At 44.9% G+C, this 26,367-nt stretch overlaps 1 protein-coding gene across 2 annotated transcripts in view; it reads right to left on the minus strand.

Annotated features, from left to right (window-relative positions):
- RYK (receptor like tyrosine kinase) overlaps nucleotides 1-26,367 on the minus strand; it is an 86,775-nt gene that overhangs the window by 56,269 nt on the left and 4,139 nt on the right. The window lies entirely within an intron of this gene.

A 26,367-nucleotide genomic window follows, 5' to 3' on the forward strand; every position in this document is an offset into this window, starting at 1 on the left:
AAATGAATCGGGAACGGTCGATCAATTGGGCACCAAGTCTATAGGAAAGCAGCCACGTGGCAGACTAGCCTCCGCCCCCAGTGCACTTGTAGGATAACAGATCCATAACAAGAGGATTATCGCTGCCGTGTATGGCGAAAAAGGTTTGTGTCTGCCATCCTACATGGCACGGATACTGGTTTGTGAGGAATTTGGGACCTATAGATTTCCTTTGAAGAGGTTTCTCCCCTTTAGACTATAACACCCCATTTACAGGGTAAGTGTCTGATCGCTCGGGTCCACAGCCTTATAGAGAACGGGATCCCCGCAAGTGTCCTGTGTTACATGTAAGTGGTGCCGTGGTACTCGCACATGGCCGCCACTCTAATCACTTCTATGGGGCACTCGAGATCGCCTTCAGTAACACTATATCATATCCTGAGAAAACGGATGATTGGGAAGAAATGTTATTAATCGGGATCCTGTCCTGTAGAATGTATGACTTGCAGTTAGCATATTACAATACAGAGAGTTTCCCTGTAACACTATATAACTTATTTATAGGGGGTTTTTCTATGCTGAGGAGTACTGTGGGCGCTTTTACTTATGACAGTCCTCTCTCTAGGCACACGGATACGGTGAAGGCCGTCACCCCCTGGACTCCTAAGGCAATGAGCAGAGACTTCCATCAATAATGACAGGTTATACTGAATCAATATCCAATCTGGTCTATAAGATGCTGCCTGCAGATCAGACTACGTTTTCATTGTGACAGGTTTCCCCATTTCATTTGCTGTAAAGTTACACGGCGTGCTCAATAACTTAAAATAATAAAAATCCCAGAGAGAAGAAAGCAGGTATAGGGCGAGCGGTGCATACCTTAGAAGAAAAGCGCCGCAGTCATAATAAACACGTCCATACAAAGCTGCATAGATGAAAGGAATACCGACGGCCAGCAAAACACCTCACACACAAGGGTTAACCTGGCAGGGTGCCCGGCAGCTATTAAATCCCATGTTTGCCCACAAAGCTTTATCAGCTCGTGTTTGTTACATGGCGGACACATGTGCCTGGGGAACCTGCTTCATCTGACTTGTCACCTCATGAAATCCTATAGCCCAGTATACAAGCCACAGCGGTGAGGCGGCCGCTACGTCTAGTACCAGGAGACAGTACTAGCACTCCACCCATCCTGTAGTAGACAGTGGGCATGTATATGGCGGATTCAGAAGGAATGACTATACACATGAGATCTGCAGGTCACTGGCCCGGGGTTACTTCAGTAGCATCTGCTTATAAAGGGACGGTCTAACCTCTCAAAACTAAGTCTCATTGATAAAGCAGGCTGGCAACTTTAGAGTTGCAAGGGTCTGAATGTCAGAATCCCTGCAGACCAGCTCTCACTATTCTTGATGGCGGCGGTTGTGGGTACATCAGTGGTGTGACTTGAATGGGACATAGCTGCCGTACTCATAAGCACCACCATCGACAGGCCCAACATGTAAACAAAGCCAAGATCTAACATGAATGACTTCCCTTAAAGGGGGCTTGTCCATCCATCCAACTTACCCCATATTCACAGGATTTGCACCTCAGTTGTGAACAGAGCAGCTGGTCAGACATCGCAGGCCGTTCTTGTCAATTGAATGGAGCCTGGCAAAGATAGCTGCGTGCTTGCTCGGATGCCTTAGACAGTCCGACCTGCAGCTCCATTCAAAAGTGGGGTGCAAAACACACCAGCTCTTGAGATCTGTGGGGTTCATGGGAAGGGAACACCCAGTGATCAGCAAGTTACCCCCATTCCTGTGGATAGGGGAATCACTTACTCTGGCTGGACAGCCCTTTTAAGGGGGCTCTATCAGCAGATTTATGGGTTATGAGCTAAAGATATGCCTGAATAGCTTTTAAAAGGCCATTAGGTGCTGCTATTAGTGTGTAAAAAGACCCCCTTTTTTTATTATTAATTATTATTATTATCTTGGTAGTTGATATGTAACCTAGCTGGATGGTGCACTGCCTCCAAACCCTCTTCCTCCTGCTTATTCACGGTGGTTTCTATTGGTAGCACGCGCATGCGGAGTAGCGCTCCCTCCGGCCTGCTATTACGCACGCTCCAGCGCCATTTTCCCATAGAGACCATTGCGAGCTGGATCATGCGCAGTAGCGCACCGGAGGGAGCGCTACTCCACACGCGCATGCATGCTTTCAATAGCTTTTCATAGAAACCGATGTGAATAAGCAGGGGGGGGGGGGGGGGGGGGAGGAGGCTTGGAGGCCGCGGTGGGCGTGCAAAGGCTATGACGCTAAGGGGTGCACCGTGCACAACCCAGCTAATTTACATATTGATTACCAAGGTAATAAAACAAAACAAAAAAAAAACAAAACACACACACACACACACACACACACACACACACACCAACAACAACAACGGGGTGGGGGTGTCTTTTTACACACTAATAGCAGCACCTTTTTAAAGGCTATTCAGGACTATCTTTAGCTCATAACCCATAAATCTGCTAATAAAGTCCTTTTTAAGGACGCTTTAAAGGTAGATCACCCCTTTAATCTTACGTCCATGACCACTACAGACATCCGCTTCTCAGCAGGCTTATCTGTGGATTTCAACCTCTGCAAAACAAAGACTGAAAACCAAAGGGGACTGGCGAGAAATCTGTGCGTCGACCACAGTAAGTCACCCACTTCAGGTGGATTTTGCACTGAAAAATGCTGCCGAGCGTCTGTGCGGTCATTGAGTGGCATTTATTATTATGTGTGGCTACAGACTACAACATGTGAATTAGTAAGGTGTCCAGTATGAACAAGTAGAGATGAGCGAACACTGTTCGGATCAGCCATTCCGAACAGCACGCTCCCATAGAAATGAATGGAAGCACCTGGCACGTACACTTTGCCGGCGGCCGGTCGCCGTGCCAGGTTCTTCCATTCATTTCTATGGGAGCGTGCTGTTCAGAACGGCTGATCCGAACAGTGTTCGCTCATCTCTACGAACAAGGTTTTAGATCACCATTGTGGCTGGACACAGCTAAGCTCTCTGTGTATCAATACCACATCCTACTGGTGACATCTTCTATCCATTGTGCCACTACTATAAATGCAATTCTGTAGTATAGAAATCCAAAGTGTATCACCACGTGCGAACATATTAGGATAGACGGCGCACCCTGCCGATTAGCTGAAAACTCAAGACTACAAGTAACTGCACTGATTCAATCCTTTCCTCTATACAAGCCATAGGATTCAGTCATCCTAATCTAATGGTTGTTGCAGCCGTTCTTGTGTGATGTGAGAATAGATATCCGGAAGAACAAGGAGACAAGCGCGTGCTTTTCATTACCGACCCGACTAAACAAATTAGATTCATCCAGAGAAGAACGTGTTGAATAGATTAGGCTGAAACCGGTTTCCTGAATTGACCCAAATGAGATTGGTTTCATTGCAGGAAGTCAGGCCTTTCATATGTGCGGCCCACCGGGGCGACTACATTCCTGATCGGCGTACGTTCCAATTTCCTGCTCACATGGGCAGCAGCAGCAGCGCTGTTATTCTAGATTTATAGTGTTGGGACAATGGGGATTACATGGCTTGGCCTGGGAAAGAAGTGTTTGGATTAGCAGAGGTCAACAAGGGATGAACAGTTAATAGTCTGACCCCTGTGTCGTCCTCGGCTTCCTCCTTGGCTCCTAGGATTTCACTTGGAACCAGTTAGGAGTATAAGGGGAGTCTGAGAAGGATCTAAAGATGTGTATATGTATCCACATAGCTTTGGCTCATACTATATAATGTGACATATTTAGAGGTAACCCCTTTAATGTACAGCTGGTCAGGGTTATGGACCTACGCCGTTTCCATAGCTCACACAGAAGTTAATGGAAATCGCTTGGCTGTTTCCGAAATATCTACTTTTCCATTCAATGACAACTTGGATGTGGCTGCTTGGAGGGGGTTACAGGACTCCACAGGTAACATAGGGAGGACCCGAATCTATCAGACATTTAAGTCACATCCTGTGAGTATTCCCCATAAATTACAAAGATGGGGACAATATGGTGGCTCAGTGGTTAGCACTGCAGCCTTGCAGCGCTAGAGTCCTAGGTTCGAATCCCACCAGGAACAACATCTGCAAGGAGTGTTTGCGTGGATTTTCTCCCTTTCTACAAAGGGGAAAAAAAAAAAATATATACATTGCGATCCCTATATGGGGCTCACAATCTACATTAAAAAATTACAAAGATGGAAATAACATCCTTAATTTTTTTCTTGTCAAGGGTTAATGTCTGGTTGCCTTTCCCTAAGAAGTGTCCCTATAGCAAGAGACCTCCTGTGAATCTGCCCTATGATGCATCAAAATAAACTTTAGCCAAGCCGTGCCATAAAAGTAATCCCAGGATGACTAAAGCAGAGACAACATGAGTAACTACACAGAGGCAACAGCGAAGACAACAAAATGGAAAATCACACAGGCCCTCGTAGTACGACATAAACAGGCTGACGCTGAGGGAGTCATGTGCACGGGAAGAGAAGAAAGTCCTCCTCCACATGGAGCCAAGTGATTCTCCAGACAAGTTATATCAGGTCAGGAATACCAGACAAGCCACTCACCCCCATGGGGAGAAAACCGCTCCGAGCAAAGCCAGACCCTGTTCACACTGGCGGCAGTGACTACAAGTACACTGTATTCTGAGGGCTGTTTAATAGTTTTCGTAATAAACCATCTGTCTTCCTTGCTGAAGAAGAAGGTGCAGGCAGCAAACACCAAGCAGCCAGTATTGTCCCAAAATCACAGCAGTGACGTCCTACAGCTTGTCACCAAATACTAGGCCTTGGCGATTAGGAATCAAATAAAAATCGGGATTAATTGGACATTTTACCTTGATTATGATTAATGCCGATTAAGCCAAGCCCTTTGTAAAACCCACGTCCCTTTTACAGTATGAGTATGCGTTGGGGAGGGGGAGGTGATCGACATATAAACAGAGTAACTCACCTCCCCGGAGCGCTGGCACTGCTTACATCTATGTATCACAATACCATGTGACTGCTGAGGCCCAATCACAGCGGCGCCTGATGTCATTCAGGAGACCACCAGCGCTGGAGCCAATGAGGTGAGTAACACTATTTTTATTACATTTGCTCATCTCCCCTGGGGTCTGTAGAGACACCACAATATAAATAGCCGTTCCAGTTCAGATACTTTGGCCTGAACAAAACTGCGATTAAAGATTGTGAATACTGTAATATCTGAGCTGAAATAACTTCCACTAAACCACATCAGGTATCCGGATTGATAGTCCGTTTTGGTTGTTTTTCGAATAATTGCGCAGCCCTACTAAACACCCTCCTCCACTTCACGTGACTCCAGTAAGGTGTACGGTGTGAGACTCTGCCCAAACGGGCGTCATCACCAACACAACCACCACCATGGCATTTTTTCTTCCAGAGCGGCGCAAGATGCAATATGTAAATTTCACCATCCTAAATCTGACCCTAACCCACCTGGTTTGACGTGGCCCATCATGTGATCTTCAGAAGTCCCTGCATTGTATTGCTCCTCCCTACACACGGTCACAGACATTGCCCCATAAGCGCAGGCAATGTAGGGACAAAATAGGGACACCACCTTTTGACAAGGGTGAACGGTAACAACCAGCTTACCTATAAAATATTCAGGAGGAATAAATAGACGGGGAAAAGAAGGTTTCTGAATCAAAGCAATTGTAAGCATCTACTAAAGCAAGTCAGGGGAGGCGCAGATACTCTATAACATTTGGGTTACATAAATTCTTGCTGTCGGCAGCCACCACTAGAGGGAGTGCTCTGGAAGATTCAATAGGGGCAGAATACATAGCGGTCACTCAATTTCCTCAGTAAACTATGGCTGTGCCATAGAAGTAGCCTGAACTGCACAGAATTACAGACCATATATTCGAATAGAAAGCAAATCTGCCACATTACTGGGCTATACCGTGTAGATTATGAGCTAGGATGAGGCCCAGCTATAGCTTATGTCCTGTCCCTACAGCGGACATTATTTCTTAGGCAAACATCCGATAGAGCGGAGGGTAAGAGTTCATGTAAAACATGGGAAAGCTCCTCATTTCCAGCCTAACCGAACAAACATGACACTGAATAAGAGGTTTGGTGTATTCTTTATGTCTAGACGCCACCAAAGAGATCAGCCTGAGGTGGAGAACACACATTACGCTGACTGCATTGCTCAAGCATTTGGTTTTGATGAAGCCCCCATGACCACATCTCTCCCACCCGGCAGGTTTGGCCTCTGTCAATGTCCACTGGAAAACAGGTTGTCAGATAAAGTTGACATGTGGCGCACATTAATTCCTTCCTACAGCCCTCTCTCATTTCCTCAAGCACAAGCGTTTTCCAACAACGTGATTTTCTCCATAAGGTTACAGCCATCGATGCCAACGCTAGATTAGGATGGGAATGTGCATTAGTATGCAGGCGACAAGTCATATAGGCCGCGGGCCACAGTCTAAGGGACACAATCGCCAGGTTTACCCCATGATAGGTGAACTAGACAGAGGCCGATGACTTGTCAAGGAGGTCAAAATTCTGGAGGATGAAAGATGCCTTGTCAGGGTACTAAGATGTAAATGTACTATCCCTATGTGACTCACAGTCTGAGGACATCACACAGGGTCCCAGATAAAGGATCTGCTACAGTCAGAAGTGACCTAGCCAATTGACCCTGCATATGTCACCCGAAATATCAACACTGGGCTATTCTTGCTGTTTGACCTTCAGGTCAAGTGACAGGACTGTAACTTGTGTGGTCAGGTTCAGACCAGAGCAAACATTGAATATGTCCTCCTACCCATCCTATGTATACAGTAAGCCCATGGTTACACTTCTCCATTAGACATTCAGCCATATTTAAGAAAATTTTCTAAGGACTTTTCTAACCCCAGTAGAGTAGATGGCGCCCCATGTCCAGGTTAGCTGGGTAATATTACATGTAACAGACAGATGGAAGATCTCACCCGCCTCACAAATACTTTCCTACGTACATTATGCCTGGCCCAGGGAACAAATATCACCTCAGCTTAAAAATGTAATGTATGTGCCAGGAGACTGAGCGAAAAGATGGCAGATAGATGGAGCCGGAGAAGGATGGATAACATTAGATTTACTATTCTGGGGACCGCTGTCTATATCCGAATGACAAAAGTCTGACTGGAGGTGAATAAAGCGAGTGCAGATGTCGGGGTACAGGGCAGAGGTCGGATCCAGTGACGCCCCCACATCTATAACAGGTTACTGGCAGAGCTGTGGGGTGTGTAGGCCAAACCACTGACTCCTTCATAGATCGCTGACCGTCACTAAAAGCTAGTCATCGTATTAATATTAAAGTAAAAGACAAATGCATCAAGTATGAACACAGACCAAGTCCAGAGTACAGAGGAGAGCATTAAAGGGATCCTATCATTAAAATGCCATTTTTTCTGCCTACCATGTAGGAATAGCCTTAAGAAAGTTTATTCTTCTCTGCGCCGCCGTTCCGTAGAAATTCGGGTTTTCTTCGGTATGCAAATTAGTTCTCTCGCAGCACTGGGGGCGGTCAATGCTGCAAGAGAACTCTCCAGCACCACCTCCATCTTTGTCTGAAATGGCCTCGCTGTGTCTTCTTCCAGTGCAGTCTTCTACTTCTACGCATGCACAGTCGGCTCTGCCGTCGGGCCTGGGACAGAGCCGACAAAAAAAAAAAAAAAAATGGCCGTGGGCATGTGCAATCAGCTCTGCCTGAGGCCCGATGGCAGATCCGACTGTGCATGCATAGAAGTTCTGACCCCAGCGCCGGAAGAAGACACGGGGAGAGGCTATTCCAGACAAAGATGGAGGTGGCGCTGGAGATCTCTCACAGCATTGGGAACGCCCCCCCGTGCAGTTTGAGTGCTGGGACCCGCCTCCAGTGATGTGAGAGAACTCATTTGCATAATGAAGAAAACCTGGATTTCTATCAAATGGTGGCACGGAGAAGACATCTAAAGGTGGGAGAAGAAGAGCCTTTCTTAAGGCTATTCCTACATGGTAGGTAGAAAAACAAATTGCATTTTAATGATAGGGTCCCTGGTCAGACCACACCTGGAATACTGTGTACAGTTCTGGGCGCCTCAATTCAAGAAAGACATCGATATACTGGAGCAAGTCCAGAGAAGAGCAACCAAAATGGTGGAAGGTCTGCAAACCATGTCCTATGAGGAGCGGCTAAAAGAACTGGGATTGTTTAGTTTGCAGAAGAGAAGGCTGAGGGGAGATTTAATAGCAGTCTACAAATATCTGAAAGGTAGTCACAGTGCAGAGGGATCTACCCTATTCTCATTAGCACAAGGAAGTACAAGAAGCAATGGGATGAAACTAAAGGGAAAGAGATACAGATTAGACATTAGGAAAAACTTTCTGACAGTGAGGGTAGTGAGAGAGTGGAATAGGCTGCCACGGGAGGTGGTGGGCGCTCCATCAATGGAAATCTTCAAGCGGAATCTGGATAAACATACAGCTGGGATGATTTAGGAAAACCTGCACTCGCAGGGGGTTGGACCCGATGGCCCTTGAGGTCCCTTCCAACTCTACCATAAGAAAAAAAAAAGCTGTGCCATGCCAGTAGCAGCTGATGAAAGTAGCGAAGGATAAGTCATCAATATCGGAATCCTAGAAAACCCTTTTAAGGCCAAAATCACTTGGTCACAGCAAAGTAAATGAGATTTCATTTAGTCTCATCTCCGCACCGCAGAGAAAGACACTGTGGAAAAAGCAGGAATTTCAGAAATGTGCGCATTCCGCAAAACACATCATGTTAACTTTAATTGTGAAAAAGTGGCTTTCCCTCAGACTTATATTAGGAAAGGTTTGCTGTGTTTTTCCACAGCGGATTTTGTTGCATTTTGCAACATCTAGTGTATAGGAGTAAGTCAAGAACAAGAAATCACCCCTTATCCAAAGGATTGGGGATACCTCGCTTGGGAGGGTCCAATGGGAAGTAGGATGTGCTAGACCCTCTGTGTAAATGAAGCAGCAGATTAGGGAAAAACACGCGCACCTCACCTCACCACTCCACGCCTACAAGCACGCGCACCACTCCATGCCCACAAGCACATGCATCTCACTACTCCATACCCACAAGCACACGCATCTCACCACTCCATGCCCACAAGCACGCGCACCTGGCTGAGAATCCCGGGTACATTGAATTGTAGCAACCAAACTAGAATTTAACAAAAGGCTCCGCTAATACCCCCGCACGTTACACAGCAGCCACACCATGGGATCAGCTGCCTGACTAATATATATATATATATATATATATATATATATATATATATATATATATATATATTAAAAACCCCAAGCGCATTTTATTACCGGAAACCACAAAATCCCCTCTCAGTTATTTCTAAACAAAGACATTTCAGAGATTCTGACAGTTTATTTTACAGGTTTCCAGATGGAGTCGGCCGCACTACTGATGGCAATCTGAAGAGCAATCCTGTGACACGCTGTTTGCTGGGTGATTTATAGACCTATGAAATACTGAGAGAAGTGCTACAATCCAAAAAAAATTAAATGCAGTTGAAGTTTTGTTTTTTTTTTTTTTTTTGGGTGTATAAGGAAAAAAAAAAAAAAACTTCTATGTAAGACTACGTTTGCATCTATTGAACTCTCCATTATATTCAATCGAGTCCAATAGGATCGGTTTGAGTCATTTATATGTCGGATGACAAGTCTTATAACTGAATAGATAGAAAATATAAGGAGGAATAGATCTTTGTACCGTACTAGCCAGTGGATATGAAATGTAAAGATTGAGAGTCCGCAGTAGCTGATACCTTTTTTTAAAGGCTAACAAAAAATGATGCCAGATTGCAAGCTCTTGTGACGCCTAGGTCCCTTCATCAGGCATGGTATGACACGATATATGAAGGCAAGCACATTGAAACAGAAATACAGTGTTTGGTGCACAACTGATGGAAAGCAGTACATGCAAACACACAGGAAGGTTCTGAGTTTTATGATCCCTTTGATTAGTGAGGTGGTGTCTAGTTGTTGTAAAGAGACCTGAGCAGTCCCGAAAGTTTGCAATCTATCATCATTTTTTGTTAGTCATTGAAAAAGGTATCAACTACTGAGGACTCTCAATATGCCCAATGCAAGATCTATCAAAAAGTAGAAGTTACTACTGTAGGTGCAAACTCTGGGACGCAGAGCTATCCCTGCAAGGCGCCATCCAACACTACTGCTTGTGCAGGGAACTGGAGCCAGCCCTACTGACTTGAATGAGACTCCAGCCCAGCTCATAAGACAGAGCAGAGTTCCCTACTTACACAGGACAGTTTGGGAACCCATAACTAAAAGATCAGAAAATCCCTTTAAGGCTGAGGCCCTACATTGCAGAAACGCAGCTGATTTTGTTGCGGTTTTTTGAGCCAAGAGTGGCCACAAAAGGAGTGGGAAATATCTAGGAAGTTCTTATACTTCTCCCTTCTGCTCAATCCACCCCTGGTTTTTGCTCAATAAATGACAACAAAACAGCTGCGTTTCCACAATGTGGGCAGAGCCGACTGCACATGCCCACGGCCACAAGAAAAATGGCCGCTTACACAGTAAGTAAGCGGGCATTTTCTTGTGGTCTGTGGGCATGTGCGGTCAGTTCTGCCTGGGGCCTAGAAGTTTCACCCCCATCGCTGGAAGACGACGCGTGAAGACTCCTTTCCAGAAGAAGATAGAGGCGGCGCTGGAGAGTTCTCTCGCAGCATTGGGGACGGCCCCAGTGCTGTTTGAGTGCTGGGACCCACCCCCAGTGCTGCGAGAGAACTCATTTGCATACCGACGAAAACCGGGATTTCTACGGAACAGCGGTGCGGAGAAGACATCTAACGGTAGGAGAAGAGCAGCCTTTTCCTAAAGCTATTCCTATGTGGTAGGCAGAAAAAAAATTGTGTTTTAAAAATAGGATCCCTTTAAAATCAGATAGTTGAGATCATGGGCAAAGAATATAATCTGTGCTGAGACACTACATCGCTCCGCAGTTTCGCAACACCGCAGGTCACAAGGCCTTTTCTCTAGAGAGGCTCATGTCAGCAGAAAAATGACATTATTTTACATCAAAGTACTTGAGTATCTCTGTACAGATTATACAAAATAAGAGCACTGAAACCTGGATATTGTAAGGTGGGGCGCCCTCTCGATTTTTTTTTATTGATTTTTTTTTTAGGCCACAACATTGGCATTCAGACTCAGTGTCTCCAGCTATTGTTTTATCGCTGGGCAAACCCATATTTTACAAAAACTGGACGAGAACCTTTTCGATGACCTAGCACCTATTATATGTTCCCATGTGATATATAGTGACACGTGTGATTAGAGAGAATTCCTCAATGTGTGGGACGGAGGCCTAGAGAGATAAAATAAAGAGCTACAGTAAATCCGTGTCCGAAAGACAAATCCCACACAGATAAGAGGGCCAGCTCTTTAGGAAAAAAAAAAAAAAAATGCCACAAATCTTAGATAACTTTCCCTCCATTATGAAGAGAGTGAATAAAACTACAGTCAATGTGGTAAAATATAAATAGCAAGGCATGAGGTGATATTTAGTCCAGTCTCCATGTTGCTTCGCTTCTACTACAGGGCAGGTGAATGGAAATAGCCAATGTAAATGTGAGCAGAGCCCGAGCCATTTCTTGAGTGTTTCTGCCCTTTTATCGGAGGGCCTTTGGTAGTTCTGTACAAGGTATACAAGTTTTCCACAATGTAACAGAAGACTGTTGCACGCTCATTTAGTTGCCCAGCACTGCATGAAAAACATAAGCAGCCATACACAAAGGGAAACATGGCTGGAAGCTTACCTTCCCTGTAGTCAGCTCGTAATAAGATCCATGCATTGCAAAACACAGAGCATGTGTGATCTTAAAGATCATCTGGAGACAAAAGGAAAGTGCCCAAGGCAGGAAAGTCAACACACCATGTTCCTTCAAAGCCAGGCCCTCTGTAAGGCCCCCCACGTACAAGAGGCAAGCGCAAGTGTGCCCGCTAGGCCGAGGCTTCTCAGTTACAAACACCCCACCACGTAGCATGGTCAGGGGGAGACTCCAGCCAGTTACTAATCCTATTTACTACGCTTCCAAAAAACTTTCCAAGATGACAACTTATGGAAAGCTAAGAGTTTTAAAAGGATCACAAACCATTATTATTATGTGACCGAGTGCCCTTGAAGTAACATCTATAGCCTAAGTGAAAGCTCTCTCTAGTCTACCTTCGCCCCACCCCAATATATACATAGATCACCACTCATCACATCATGGAAGTGTTCTGACTAGGGAGACTTGAATAAGCAGCTGGGGGTGGCTTATATCCCTTAAGAGGTGCGAACAAAAGATAGTTGGGTCCTTCCGATGTAGATTGGCTTGGACACCATTCATCTAATGTGTGTGACCATCCCAGGATCCCATTTAGTCCATAAGGTGGCTAACAACAGTTTGGGGAATGTGGAGGAGGTCAACCTGTGTATCCTCCATTTTCACACTCTCCTTTGTTTAGTCCAAATAGCCCACCCCTTTCCCCTTGGAAACTATAAGGGGATACGGCTTCCTCTATTGTTCCCTATGCAATAGCCATGTGCCAGAACTAGGTGACAACTTTGCAGTCAATCACGTTATGCTAATTTTACTAGTCCAACCTGTTCTTTGTCTATACAATGTATTTAAACTACCTTTTCCCCACCATTACAGCAAAACCCACTATATACACAATACGTGTGTGTTTCTCTAAATTAGCTTATACACCAACTTAATTCATTTGGACTTCAATACGGTGATACTTAGAGCGGATGGAGCTCACAGGAGCCTGAAAAAAGTTCAGGTCTACAGCTTGGTGGGAAACAAAAAGATGGCTCCAACAAAGGCTGTAAGATGGTGGCAAAAGACCTCAACATCACCACTGATGGAGTAAGGATGACTATGTAGATGGAGAGACATCAACAATCCTAAAAACCTGGTGCCAGTGAACAGTTTCTTTGCTCACCGGAAAGCTATAATTTGCAAAGCACCCATTCCTCTTAGCTTCAACTTTGCATATGGCAGGAGATTCAACTGAAGAGTCATCTCCAGCAAAAATAAAACGTTCAATGGCGACACAACACAGGAATCACAAATTTAGAGCCTTAGCGCAAGTTCTCACTGAGTTTTTTTTTTGTCAGGGTTGTGAGACTATAATCGCCTCAAAACCCTGACCAAAAAGGCGGCTCCCATTGAAATCAATGAGAGCCACTAAGGTCTTTTTTTTCCGGGAGACGTTTCTTCCAGCTCCCGAAAAAAGTAGTGAGGTGCTCATTCTTCAGGTGGAGTCGCCTCGTGATTCGGCCTGAAGACACTCCCTCCTCCGGACTAGGCCCATTCATTGGGCTTAATCTGGAGCAGAGTACGCGATAGGATGCCGGTGCAACGCATTGGCTTTCAGTCGTGGCAAATCGGTTTTTGGATCAGAACCTGAGGCGGCCTCAGCCTCAGGTTCCGATCCAAAAAACCCCGTGTGAACTTATCCGTAAACCCCAGCACCATAAGGACAGGGGCTCCAAATCTGGTGAGAGGTTCTCTTTAACTAATGGGTAAAACAGTAAAAAAAAGTTGTGGCAAGGCTGAACTGTAGAACATAAAACCATTGATGGACGCGCTGAAAACTGGAGGATACAAAACCATCCTTCCTCTTTTTACAGCCTCAGAAAGCCAAACCAGATTTCTTCTCTGTCCTGAATGATCCTATATTTAAACAAAATAGCTCATATGTCAGAAAATAGGCAGTGACCCCCCCTCCCCTTAACCCCAGAAACATGTGCCGACTGAAAGATGAGGGCCGGAGCCCTAGTGTGTATAGAAAGCGATCCTCCTCTCGGATTTCAGCGTTGTAGTCCAAGGCATTTCACAAATGTTTCTGCTGAGCAGGAAGCGATGAAATTGCTATTAAATGATTCACTGAAAAGTCGCCTGCAGACAGCGAATCAGAGCGCATCGCGGCCGGCGCACAAGTATGGTTCACATTAATAGTGCCCACAATTATAGACAGAGTCCTTATTGTACGGCTCCACAATCAGGTCCGGGACGTGGAATACTACAGAGTTTTAGGTCTCATTCTCTTTATCTCGCGCTTTACTTACCGTACCAGGACTTGATGCAAAGCCTACCCATGTTTTTGGAGTGTGATAAAACACCCTCACAAACCAGGGGTGAACATACAAAGGGTGTCCAGGTGGGATTCGAACCCAGGACCCCAGTGCTATAAGGCTCTAAACCATTTTGCACATGAAGACAACTGTACATGGAATACGGGAGGATTGGACGCTACTGGCGCACAACCAATGGAGGCGGCTCACTGCACAACAAAAGGATAGGGAAACGGACATCTACCTTCCAATAGGGGAGCGTCAGGAGACCCCCCCCCCCCCCCCATACACTTTACATGGTCAGTACACAGTCATCTAAGGTACTGTATATGGTCATCTTGAGACAAGGATGGCTCAAGCCCAGAAAGAGAAAAGTAACCTACTGTTCTAGAGGAGAGTCCTGGGTGTGGAGTCTCCCTTTATAAAGGTCCATATACTTATAACAGGGAACATGAATCGGGGTTCTTTTTTGAGACAATCCCTTTAATAAACCTATGAAGTGAAATCATCCTTTTATGACACTATTTGGCCGCACATATAAAGGTCTATATAGTTTACAGTATAAGAAATAAGCAAATAAGACCTCATCGGTGGAAAAGAGAAATGAGCCCCAGCACCCCCGAGGTACTGCCCTATAGACTAATGCAAGGAATAATGAGGGAATAACAGCCAAGCCAGAAGAATCCTCCAAAAAGAGGACATAGCTATCTGTATATGGAACCCTCTTCCTTATGGAAGAACTGTCAACCAAAAGTTGGTGCTGGAGCTCATTCCTCTTTTCTGCCATTTAGGTCTTATTTGCATATTGCTTACCCAGAATTCTTAGCAGGGAATGTATGGACTAATAAGCCCAAGGCCCTACTCTCCATAATGACACAGTACCCCTCCTGACTTACACTAGGTTCCCACGAGTGTTCCAGTCTACTTACACAATACACAAAAAACACCTAAAAAAACTAAAGTTACATTTTTTTTTTAGCAGATTCTTTTTAAAACTTATTTTTATTGCAGTAACAGAAAAAAAAACGATAAAATTGATACTAGAAGTCTACAGCACACAAAGCTAGGGGACGTGCCACAACTAGAAAGCAGCAATGTGATGAGGAATATATCGCCAAGTGTCATATGTCTCCTATTCAGGAGGTTTTCAGTCCGGCTCTTGTCAGGCTGCCAATAGTCACTACAGTTCAGTCTTTGATAGAAAACATTACAACTGCAGACATGCCCGGATACACTTCATATATACAGTGTTGGCCAAAAGTCAAATCATTGATCATTTTACACAAAACTCCAAAAATGGGCCGGACAAAAGTATTGGCGCCCTCAGCCTAATACTTGGTAGCACAACCTTTAGACAAAATAACTGAACAACCGCTTCTGGTAACTATCAATGAGTTTCTTACAAGGCTCTGCTGGAATTTTAGACCATTCTTCTTTGGCAAACTGCTCCAGGTCCCTGAGATGTGAAGGGGGCCTTCTCCAAACTGCCATCAAGAGATCTCTCCTCCCCCACAGGTGTTCTATGGGATTCAGGTCTGGACTCATTGCTGCCACTTTACAAGTCTCCAGTGCTTTCTCTCAAACCATTTTCTAGTGCTTTTTGAAGTGTGTTTTGGGTCATTGTCCTGCTGGAAGACCCATGACCTCTGAGGGAGACCCAGCTTTCTCACACTGGGCCCTACATTATGCTGCAAAATTTGTTGGTAGTCTTCAGACTTCATAATGCCATGCACACAGTCAAGCAGTCCAGTGCCAAAGGCAGCGAAGCAACCCCAAAACATCAGGGAACCTCCGCCATGTTTGACTGTAGGGACCGTGTTCTTTTCTTTGAAGGCCTCTTTTTTTTTCCTGTAAACTCGATGTTGATGCCTTTTCCCAAAAAGCTCTACTTTTGTCTCATCTGACCAGAGAACATTCTTCCAAAACGTTTTTGGCTCTCTCAGGTAAGTTTTGGCAAACTCCAGCCTGGCTTTTTTATGTCTCTGGGTAAGAAGTGGGGTCTTCCTGCGTCTCCTACCATACAGTCCCTTTTCATTCAGACGCTGATAGATAGTACGGGTTGACACTGTTGTACCCTCGGACTGCAGGGCAGCTTGAACTTTTTTGGATGTTAGTCGAGGTTCTTTATCCACCATCCGCACAATCTTGCGTTGAAATCTCTCGGCAATTTTTCTTTTCCGTCCACATCTAGGGAGGTTAGCCACAGTGCCATGGGCTTTAAACTTCTTGATGACACTACGCACAGTAGACACAGGAACATTCAGGTCTTTGGAGATGGACTTGTAGCCTTGAGATTGCTCATGCTTCGTCACAATTTTGCTTCTCAAGTCCTCAGACAGTTCTTTGGTCTTCTTTCTTTTCTCCATGCTCAATGTGGTACACACAAGGACACAGGACAGAGGTTGAGTCAACTTTAATCCATTTCAACTGGCTGCAAGTGTGATTTAGTTATTGCCACCACCTGTTAGGTGCCTCAGGTACGTAACAGGTGCTGTTAATTACACAAATTAGAGAAGCATCACATGATTTTTCAAACAGTGCCAATACTTTTGTCCACCCTCTTTTTTATGTTTGGTGTGGAAATATATCCAATCTGGCTTTTTGACAATTCTTTTTGTGGTTTTCCATTGGACAAATTAAATGAAGTTAATACCAAAGAGTTTGTGCTTGCAATCATTTTCTGGAAGAAAATGAGTATTATCTGACAGAATTGCAGGGGGGCCAATACTTTTGGCCAACACTGTACACCATGTGTCATGGACGGTGATACATATAAGACAGTAACAATACGGCCTTCATAAACACCCCTCTACATACAGGAGGATGAGGAAGAAGCAGGTCAGAGCCATATCCAGGAAAAAAAAATTTAGTATAAAAAAAAAAAAAAAATCAAGGGAATTCATGAATCTGACACATCTTACTCCAGTTTGCAGTCTGTGTGCCCTGTCCTGTCTACTAAACCATGCCACCAGATCCCAGCATAGTATTCCCATCCCATTACAGAGCCATCACTGTTTTAGTCAATATCCAGATGAGCTATTTGGAGCGATCTATTATAAGGATAGCTGACACCCCTGGGAACACCCCTTTAAACCTGCACTTATTTGGCTGACATGTAGATTCCCTTCTTCAGACAAGCAGATGCAGGCACCTTACCTACACTTTTTGGTAACGGCAGCATAAACTTTAGCTATGTCCATATATAACATGCAGCAATGAAATAGGTGAAGGAGTATGACGGTGCCTGTTGTTGCAAAATGGAAAGGTGCAGGAGAGAAAACGGCTCATCCGTAGCAGTAGGTTACGAAACCACCACGTTATCACGTTATTCTTCCAAATAAAAAAAAAAAAAAAAAAAAAGTGTACCAAACTCTATGAAGATCATTTGGAATGCCAAAAATGGAAAACCTACCTTTAGACTAAAGCCCCACATTATGGAAAAGCTGTTTTTTCTGTTGCAGAATTTGTTGTGGTTTTTTTGAGCCAAACCCAGGTGTGGTTATAAAAGAAAAGCGAAAGCCCCACGTAGTGGAAAAGACCGCAGCAGGAGAGACCGCAGCAGAAATGCATCATGTTTTTCCACAGAACTTTTCACAAAGTGTTCAGGCTTTCTGTCCCTATTATACCTACATGGAAACACTAGCATTTCTGTAGGTATAATTGACATGCTGAGATTTACTCAGGGCCAAATGGCAGAGTTTACACAGGGACCTGGCCTGAAGTTCTTCTCCCTTATGTTTAATCCATTCAAAAAACAGCTTTTCTGCAACATGAGGCCCCAGCCTAAGGCCCCACGGGGCGATACACAGCGCTAAAGAGCTCCGGGAAATACAGTGGCGGGAACCCATCGCGGTTCTTCCTGCAGCGCTTTAAACAGAACGTTCATGGAAGAAAACTGTTTTTGTTACGCCGCCGGCGTTTTCGTAGATATAACCGACATGCTGCGATTTCCAAAACAGCGGCAGTTTTGAAAATCACAACATATCTCCGCTGCAGTTTTTTACCGCAAAGTGGGTATGGGATTCGCAAGAATCCCATCCACTTTGCAATTACTGTAAAATGCTGCAGTTTTTCCCGCGGTGTTTCCGACCTGTGGGGCCCTGGCCTTAAGAGGTTTTCCAGGATTCTGTTAATTTGACTTAACCTTGGACTCCAACATCGGGCACCCCACTGATGACCAATCCTATTCCAACATCGGGCACCCCATTGATCAGCATTGATCACCCATTGAACAAAGGCAGCCTCTTCACTAAATACCACTGTACAGCTGGATATTGCAGCTCAGCCATATTCACTTGAATGGGACTGAATTGCAAACAGAAGCTGTGACTAACATGACGTCACTGGACCAATGGGAGTAGAAGAGGTATACACCTAAGTGCTGCTGCTCTGAAACGCGGATCGGTGGAGGTGTTGTCTATCTGAATTTGATAGATAGGTCATCAGCCTTTCAAGGGAGGGGTACAGCCATCTTATCAAGTTCTGGAGATAGCTGAAGTAGAGTGCTCAGCTACTTCTGGAGCATCCATTAATGAATGGAGTAGTGCGTTCATCAGCCTGACCACCACTCACCGCCAGTCTGATCCTCACCAATACTATGGATAACACGTTAACACTCTTCCACACCATGACATAATAGATCATTGCAAGTAGCATTGTAGTGGAGGTGGTACTGATCCAAATGCTACTGCCATATTAAAGACACGACTGGTGGGAATGCTGGGTGTTGGACCCCCACAGATCTGATTTTGATGACCTATCCTAAGATATCATCACTATTATAATCCTTGAAAGCCCCTTTAAAAGGGAGTCTGTCACCAGGATCAAGCAGGTTAAACCAGTAACAAAGTTAGACAGGTCAGGTTTGTCTCAATATAACATTTTTCCCATGACAATTTATGGCTCCAATGCCGAGATATTCATGTATTTCCCATTATACAAATGAGCAGTCTGAAGCACTGAGGGCAACCCCATCGCTCCAAACTGCTATGCCCCACATTGTACTAACATGCCAGTGTGAACAAGAGGGCAACGCAAAATTTTCGCATAGCTCCCTGGCCTGTAAAGGAGGGTGTAGTAGAGCAGCATGGAGTACAGCAGATTGGAGCAACAGAGCCCCCCTCAGTGCCCCAGTCTACTCCTTTGCATATCATTAAAAAAAAAACTAATAGCTCAGGCCCGGTTCACATCTGCATTCGAGGAGTCCGCTTGGTGACCCCCTGAAAGAAAAAAAAAAAAAAAAAAAAAGTTACCTACGGAAACCCGCAAACCCTATAGACTATAAAGGGGTCCGTATGGTTTCCACACGAAAAACGTGGCGAGAAAGGTGCTGCTTGTAGGAGTTCTCTCCTCATATTTCATGCAGATTGGGGGAGGCATGACTTTTCAGAGGACAAAATGAGTTCTATTTAGGTGGACCTGGCCTATCTAACTGCGTTGCTGGTTTAATAGGCTCCGCCCTGGTGACAGACTCTCTGTAAATCATCTGTTTTTACATTTTAAGTAAAATTTGTTTGCGAGTTAACCCCTTAGACACACATTCCTGTGGTGAAATCTAAGAAAGCCATGAAAGAATTGCAGAAGGCTCTTAGAGCAGCAAAGGAAGTGGGATCCATACTAAGGCCCATGTAAGCAGAGAAAATCTGGCTACACATGGCATGCAGATAATAACACATTGCCAGGCCGCTCTCTTATTACCAAGTGCAACATTTCTTCAGGCTGTAGTGAGCCATTTGCCACGTTCCTAGCCTCATCCACATCAGGAAGGCACTGAGGGATATGGATACACATCTGGAGATAGGACTGTGACAGGTTACACTGAAGGAAATGAAATAAAGCCTGTGTTCACATTGCTAGGTGAAGTAATGTCACAGGGTCTGTACAGATGAGCACACAGTGAACGGCTCTGCACGCTGCGTACAACACATGTTAGTCAACACGGAGCAATGTGCTGCAGGAAAAATGCCGTCTACTCGGGCCTTGTGGTTAACCAGATTTTTCAGGGAGGTTTCATTGCTCTTTGAGTTTTATTGTGAACTTGGCACACAAACATCAGACATTGAGCTGGAAAGTGTTCCAAATCACACTTGGTACAAAAAAAAGAGAGAAAGAGGCTGGAGTAATGACATTAGTAACATGGGAGCCCGCGTCCCTCGGGAGCCGGGGTGTGCAGCAATGTATATAGTGGGGGTATAGAGGAAGCTTGTGTAACCGATCCCATGGGATAAAGCACAAGGTGTGGCATGGGAAGACATACAACTACATACAGATGTGGCAGAGCTCAGTTTGTTAAATGGATTTTCCAGCTCCCTAAATTGATTGACTTACCGATGACCTGTCCCCAAGATCTGTAGGGGCCTGACACCCGGACCTGCACACACTAGCCGTCAAAGTCATCTCCAAATGCCGAAAGCCAATAGTGGACAAGGTGTGCCGCTCCTATTCAAGTAATAGGAGTAATGCAGGATAGCAGCGGCACTGCACTAGAAGCTTGCAGCATCCATGATGAGGCTGGAAGGGCTGATCTGTGTGGGGTCCCGATGTCGGCCTGTCACAGATCACCTAATGATAACCTAATATATATATATATATATATATATAAAAAAGTCAATCTGGGGGCGAAAATCCCTTTAACTTTTTGGGACTACTATCCATATGGACAAGTGACCAATTCTAAACCTAAAGCTAGATATACATGAGATAATGAGCAGGTGAAGAACCTCGACATCAAAATGTACAGCTAACCGTTGTGTAATACAGAAACTCTGTCCTGAAAACGTCACAGTGCCCGCACACAGACATACTAAGTCACTAGTCACCGGGACCTCCATGACTACCTTCAGCCACTTTTATACTCTTCTAGTACGCAGGGGTGTCACTACACAAGGTAGCATGCACACAGGGATGTAAACGTATAGGGATAGTGCACGGCCAATGATGTCACTGCCGAGGGACAGAGCACACGTGACCTCAGAGTAAAGGGATAACACACAACATGATAGCAAAGTACAAGTCACACAAGAAAGGTCACCATGAACACAGTGACATCATAGCACAGGGAAAAAAAAAAGTACAATGAAGTCACAGAGCAAGAACAATGGGAAAGTGGAAATACGTCGCAGGCCCTCTTATGGCTGTGCCCATAGCAGTTGCTAAGCTTGCTCCCTTGATAGTGATGTCCATGACAGTCCAGTGACTGCTCGGTGCAGGTACACCGTCCAAGTGGCCAGACATTTCTAAGTAATAGACGCCAGTTTCACAACTAACTTGTGTCTGACATTCTCGGTGTGTTATTTCTGCTGCACTGGAGGACAGCTATGGCTAAGAGACATCTGTTACTCACATAGGTCAATGGTCACCCCAATGACAGTTCCCTTTCCTCAAAATAGGACCGTTCAGGGATGGGAAACCTGCACCTAATGTAGCATAGGACATAATGCTGAATCACTAGTGAGGTCTCTATAAATCTGGTATGGCCACTCACTACTATTAAGTGATGCACGGCCTGTAATAGATCCGGCAGATGCTCTGGACAGAAGTGACCCAGACAAGGATTAGTCTATACACAATCCTGCATTGCTACAGGATATGGAGGGACTGTATGGCAGCGAGCAGTCCCATCACTTGTCTCTCCTTTCTCTACACAGATCATTGTGGAAGGGAACTCTTTTGTCCTCATTGAGAGCGGCTAAAACATTACATTGAAGGAAAACCGGGATTAAATATTTCCCAATGAAAGCTGCCAGTAAAGGGCTCGGGTTACCGATTTCAGTTTCACTGCCTCCGGCTATGCCAAGTAGTCCAGATCAAGCCGAGGCACATCTGATCTGTGTTAGATGGCGGTCAGTAACCTGTAGGACCAACAGGCATGCTGGGAATTGTAGTTTCACAATGGCTGCGGCCCACATGCCAGCAATTACTGTACGGGTGAGTCAGCTCGTGAAGCGCTGCCCTGCAAAACCTACTACATGTATAACCTCACCTAAAGAAACAAATCTCCTTCCTCTCCGCAGCGCCTGGAGGCATCTGAAGGCGATTCTTCTCCTTTATTGTTTACAAAGCAGCTTCATAAATCTTACAAGTCAATTATGTCAGAAGAGACGAGCGACTTCAGACCTGCCAGAAAGGAGACGGGTGACCCTGTGCCCGACATGCTGGACACATACAGGCCCAGATTTATTACAAGGGCTATGCCTAGAACGTGGCCAAAAAGCACCTCAATTTGGCACACAATGGCACAACTCAACTTCTGTACTCATCAGTTTTTTGGGGCTTTTTTTTTTTTGTTTTTACACAGTGGGCAATGCAGCATGGGAATCCAGGCAGGCCAGGATGTGGACGCTACTGTCAGCCAAATTTTCTATAACTTACCCAGAAAACTGGTGTCTCTAAGTCTACCACATATCTGCGACAGTCCCTTACTGGCAGGCGCGCCAATGTGCAATAGTGATCTAGAGTCAGAAACAGATGGTACCAATGATAGTCACTTGTTGTCTAAGAACCACCCTTAAGCCTTATATATTGGGCAGAGCTGAAATAAGTCACAAATAGAGGTACAAGGGGGCTTACTAAATTCATAGAACCACATACATGCTATCTCATGCCCCAAAACAAAGATGGCCCCTAAAAGCAGTCACGAGGGACTGTACAGTCTCATGTCCATCAGCTGACAGCCCCTATAGACATGCACTCCTAGCTCAGCTAAGCATGCAGGTGGTTCTCAAAGGAGAGAGGAATAAGCCAATAGTGGCAGCTTACCTCCCTTGAGAGCAAGGATTCGGGCATAGTAAAAATCCATATTTCCCAAACATCTGCCTACAAGGGAGAGTTGGCAATGGGACACTCCCATAGACATTAGATGGTCAGCCGAATGAATTCCAGGGAAAACCGAGGGTTCAGCCAACATCCATCTGATGTGTATGGCCTGGTCCAGACAGACGCTGGAGAAGTCCTCATAGCAAGCAATGAACACTAAACAGTTTCTGCTGCAAAGAGAAGCACCCAAAACGGCCTAATCTGACTAAGTCCATTTGTGAGCATCACAAGACGCCCCATCCATCACTATCGCAGTGAGAGAATGAACAGGATCCATAGACGGAGCTCTTCTATACTCCGGCCAGATCTTCCCAGCTCATACACCCATTGGGACTAACTTACTGGCCAGCACAAGTTTCACACACAGATGTGATATCGAAGTGAGAAAAGCAAATAAGCTATTTTTCCCATGGCAAGCGGTATATATAGGAGAAGATGCTCCAGCAGTGCAAATCCCATAAAGCAACTTAGAAGTGGAGAGATGTCAGGAGACTACAAGTCCCGGCAACACGGCGGGAATTACTGGAGTGCAACACAAACACAAAACAATATACAGCCTATATAACAAATGCATTCATCCTGTGGATTTATCTAGTGCTATCCTATAGGGTTCACATCCACTATGGTCACCCACAAGTGCCGCTACATGACGTGGTAAAGGAACTACTACTAGATAGCCACTTAAAAATCAAAAGCCGTATTCACTTTTGTTACTGTGGGTATATTTTTGCAACCATGCATGACAAGTATGGCCACGTTGGTTGTCATATTTGATGACGTAAAACCGACACTTTTTCACCATGTTCAACAAAGAAATATTCCCAAAATGTCACAGCAAATGTGACACCCAATAGAGCTGCACTGAAGAATAACCAATGCGATTAAAGAGAGTAATATATCAATACAATAAACTATATGTCTGATTCACTAAGAAACAGGCAGGGTAGCATTATTCTGTGTGGTGGGTAGCATTATTCACTGCCAAATTCCAAACTGCACAATGTAAGACTCCTGTATTGGGATGTGTTGGGTTTGCATGGCAGACATGCACTAGCTGCAGTGGTGTATAGGAATGATCAGCAAACACGTCACCATTTGGCCGTCTCCAGGATGGGGAATGCCAAGAGAACATTTTAACCCTGAAAGTATAGTGCCAACTATAAAGTAGGGTCTATGTCATTTCTCACAATTTGGGCAGAGTCCTGTTGCTTTAGTGAAGTTAAACCTTAAAGGAATTTTGCCATGTAAGTGATAGGATATCATTGTTTGTTGCTACAGTATGCAGACAGTCTGGAGAATAGCATGCTTAGCACTTTTCTGCTTTAGCATGGGTTTTCAGGTAGGTTTCATACACTGATATCCTACCCACAGGATGCAACTCCAGAATCACTTGTCAGATGATCCAGCCCCTTCCCAGAAGCATCTCTGCTCCTATTTAAGTAAGGGGGCATTCACACAGAGTAACGCAGCGCTGATTCTTGCACGATAATTTGTGTAAGACTCAGTGCTGCAAAACAGAATCCCATTGAGTTCAATGTGTTATATGCGCGTTAAACGGAACCTATTATACTCAATGGGATTCTATTTTGCAGTGATGATTCTTACGTGACTTATTGTGCCAGAATCAGCGCCGCATTACTTGTGTGAACGCCCCCTAATAGGGGGAGAGAAGACCCATTGAAGGGGTGGTTCAGCCTATCCCCTTAGGCATGCTTCATATACCCTAGGTGTTTTTCCCAGATCAAACACTTTGAAAAGTCCTGGAACCTCAAGCTACATAGTCATCTATGATAGTCAAAGTGCCAACCTCCAAGTGGGCCAACAGTCCCGTACTCAATAGATTACTACTTTACTAGACAGTAGTCCCATGGGATATACAAAACTAGGATTCTTGAAGTTGGGGTCCCGAGACAGGCTTTAGGGTCCATTCACACGGCCTTGTTCAATCCAAGAAACACTGTCGGGGTGCTATCCACATTTCAGACCGATGACAGCCATCTGAGGGACTCTCACGGTCTAATATAATGCACTGACACCAAACCATTCAGGAGCTCCATCCATTGGAACTCAGTGTCATGCAGTAAGTTTCATTTAAAAGGTCATGGACAATTTGAGAAATGTGACTGGCTTGCGGACTGTGTTTCTTGGACTGCACCATATGAATACACGCTTATCCAATCCAATAATGGCATAGAGAGATACAACTGAGCAGGACAACAAGAAAACCATCCCACGCTTAGGAAGGAACATGTACGGGGACCATTAACTGGAACAGGACCTGCGACACTCACAGGGCATTGCACTACAGCTATATCTTCTAGTAGTTGTATTAAGGCTTCCATGGACACGTATAAGCTTACTATAACCCTGTAACTGTGGCTAGTTTTATCGGCTGTCATACACATGCCAGTATTTTTCCATAAAATGATTTATACACCGCCATACTGACTCTGTGCTAGTGTGTACAAGTCCTGACTGAGACCACATCACCCAATATCAGGGCCAAACATCATTTAGACCTGAATGTCCACAACGTTCAGCCATCTAAACCACTGAAGTCCCCACCAACTCCTCTGTTTCCACAGCCTGACCCAGACTCCTTCATAAATGGCAGCCAGAAGCAATAAAGACCCGCCAAATTAATTACCAAGGGAATTCATTCGTATGATAGTATTTAGGTCACAAACTATATATCCAATAATTTCTACAATATTATATTACTATAATTAAAAATGAATGGTTTTCCTGTGAAGCCTGAGTGGGTAACCTCTTTCAGACTCCACAGCCCTGGTGGTGCCCCATGTGGATGGAGTGGTGCGGTGCACATGTTCAGCCACGTCTTTTACTTCTATGGGACTGACTTAGGTCACGGTTATTAATGGAGCTGTGGTGTACTGAAGCCTGGGTCAGGGCAGGATGAAGCTATTGACAATTTCCCTTTAATTATGGACTGCATTTTAGGATACAAGCAATGTTATGTGTGGATAGCAGGATGAGCTTTGCTCCATTTGTTATTACCTACCCACACAGTCATTGCCTTACATATGATCGGCAGCTCTCGCCAATATATAACCATATGTAAAGCACACATATCTCACTAACATATGTGTTTACAGAGCTATAAATGACCCTGTGCAGACATGACCGGGCTAGAGGATATAAACTCCCATGTGAGGATGACATAAGGACCTGTCCTAGCCCTCCGGGGCGTCACTGTAAACAGCCGAATTATCCTCCCATAAACCTCCTGAAAAGCTGCAAAGCTCCCATCAATCTCAGAAGCCAAAAGAAAATCTGAGAAACCAATGACTGCTTAGGTGACAAGCCACAGCTAGGAAAAAGATGACGCTGAATTCAGGGTCACATGTGGGGTCTATGTT

Source organism: Leptodactylus fuscus, chromosome 3 (genome assembly GCF_031893055.1).
Source record: "Leptodactylus fuscus isolate aLepFus1 chromosome 3, aLepFus1.hap2, whole genome shotgun sequence".
In the NCBI taxonomy this organism is placed as follows: Eukaryota; Metazoa; Chordata; class Amphibia; order Anura; family Leptodactylidae; genus Leptodactylus; species Leptodactylus fuscus.